At 41.4% G+C, this 2,428-nt stretch overlaps 1 long non-coding RNA gene across 1 annotated transcript; it reads left to right on the top strand.

Annotated features, from left to right (window-relative positions):
* Nucleotides 1-530: 530 nt before the first annotated feature.
* Nucleotides 531-1,952, top strand: LOC122547809. Its single transcript, XR_006311097.1, has 3 exons — nucleotides 531-616; nucleotides 1,313-1,316; nucleotides 1,943-1,952. It is a non-coding gene; the product is annotated as an uncharacterized LOC122547809 (long non-coding RNA).
* The last annotated feature ends 476 nt before the right edge of the window (nucleotides 1,953-2,428 follow it).

The following is a 2,428-nucleotide window of genomic DNA, read 5'->3' as shown; positions in this document are numbered from 1 at the left end:
ACTTATATACATAATGCGCCACTATGAAAGCTTAGTTTTTTTTGCATGTTAGAACAAGGCACACAACACTCATAATAAATGCAAGGTGCAAATAAAGGGTGAAATAACAATCTGAACAGAAGATTTGAGGAAAACCCTCAAAACGTCACACCTCTTCATCAGGAATTTAATCTCTAGAGAAGTCCAAAAACAGAGTCTTTAAAAAAAACTTGAAGCACTGAGACAGTGCTCTTTCAGACTCTCTGGATGTAGTGCAACTATTTTCTGGAAATGGCAAAGATCAAATATACAACTGTACACAGAAATTAGCTTCCAGTTTCTCAGCAATTCACAAATGTAAGTATAGAGCATCCATGCCAATATCAGTTTCTGTACACAATATTAATGAAACTAACAATATATTACACAGTGCATACCATCTGCCCCCTCATCCTCTAAGAGAGTCAGACCACCTATCTGAAAGTTCATCTTGTTCAAATGTCGACTTTGAGAACACAGGAGGGTCTTGCATTCTGATTTTGACTGGTCACATCTATGCCTCTGTGGGACAAACCTTGCGGTCTTTGCAACAGAAATAATGGACCACAACCCCATTCGGGTAACGAGCAAAAGCACTGTAGAAGATACAAAAACAAATATAAATAACTAGGCAAATCAACATGGGGGACTTTAACTTTCCAAATTTGACTAGGAATACTATAGTTCAAGTGCTTTGGATGGGTCAGTTTTTGTCCAGTGTGTGCAGGAGGGTCTCCTGACACAGTATGTAGGCAGGACAACAAGGGGTGAGGCTACATTAGATTTGGTACTGGGTAACGAACCTGGCCAGGTGTTAGATTTGGAGGTAGGTGAGGTTGGTGATAATGACCACAATTCAGTTATGTTTACTTTAGTGGTGGAAAGGGATATGTACATACGCAGAGGTTGATGGAAAATATTCATCCTGGAGTTCAGTTACTAGTGGGGTACTGCAATGATCTGTTTTGGGTCTACTGAGTGTCATTTTTATAAATGACCTGGCTGAGGGCATAGAAGGATGGGTTTGTAAATTTGCAGATGACACTAAGGTCAGTAGAGTTGTGGATAGTGACAAAGGATGCTGTAGGTTACAGAGAGACATGGATAAGCTGCAGAGCTAGGCTGAGAGGTGGCAAATAGAGTTTAATATGGAAAGTGTGGGGTGATTCACTTTGGAAGGAGGAACAGGAATGCAGAATACTTGGCTAATGGTAGGATTCTTGGTAGTGTAGATGAGCAGAGAGATCTGTGTCCAGGTACATAGATCCTTGAAAGTTGCCACCCAGATTGATAGGTTTGTTGAGCAGGCATACGGTGTGTTAGCTTTTATTGGAAGAGATTGAGTTTCGGAACCATGAGTTCATGCTGCAGTTGTACAAAACCCTGGTGTGGCCACCTTTGGAGTATTGTGTACAGTTCTGGTCACTGCATTATAGGAAGGATATGGAAGCTTTGGAAAGGGTTCGGAGGAGATTTACTCGGATGTTGCCTGGTATGGAGGAAAGGTCTTAAGAGGGACTTGAGGCTGTTTTCATTGGAGAGGTGACTTGATTGAGACATACAAGATAATCAGAAGTTTAAAACAGGTTGGACATTGAGAGCCTTTTCCTCAGACAGCCATGGCGAGCATGAGGGGACATAGCTTTAAATTGAGGGGTGATAGATATAAGTCGGATGTCAGAGGTAGTTTCTTTATTCAGAGAGTAATAGGGACATGGAATGCTATGCCTTCAACAGTTGTAGACTCGCCAACTTTAAGGGCATTCAAATGGCTATTGGATAGGCACATGGAAGAGAATGGAATAGTGTAGGTTCGATGGGCTTCAGATCGGTTCCACAGGTTGGCGCAACATCGAGGGCCAAAGAGCCTGTACTGCGCTGTAATGTTCTAACAGCTTAAAAATAGCATGAGTAGGCATAAGAGCAAATTTTCTGTAAAATACAAGATGTATCTAATCTCTGAACTAGGGCTGGAATCAGGTACAAAATATATTTGAGGGGTCCGCTTGAGGGCTAGATTTGATTTTCCAGCAATCTTTTAATTCTCATTAGCTCATTTGTTAAATGATACTTTCATGGAACAACATTACACATTACTGTTGACGTACAGGGTATTTGGATACAGAAGCAGAATTAGAAGAATTCATCCATATCCTGAATAATGATCTACCCTGTTAAAGCTAAAACAATGACACACAAGAAAAACATGAGCATTCTAAATACAGGGAACCTCGATTATCCGAAAGAGATGGGCGGGCGCTACATTGTTTAGATAATTGATTCTTTGGTTAATTGATTCAATGCCTTTCCTCTGGGGCTCAGAGTTTTCTATTAAGCCTGCTCCCCGTTCAGGAGACTAGCAACAGCACAGTCCATGTGAGCCCCCATCCCACCACCGACCCCCTGTCAA

This window comes from Chiloscyllium plagiosum, unplaced genomic scaffold, assembly GCF_004010195.1.
Source record: "Chiloscyllium plagiosum isolate BGI_BamShark_2017 unplaced genomic scaffold, ASM401019v2 scaf_3334, whole genome shotgun sequence".
Lineage (NCBI taxonomy): Eukaryota > Metazoa > Chordata > Chondrichthyes > Orectolobiformes > Hemiscylliidae > Chiloscyllium > Chiloscyllium plagiosum.
The sequence above is the reverse complement of the archived record's forward strand: the minus strand, read 5'-3'. Positions and strand labels throughout refer to the sequence as shown.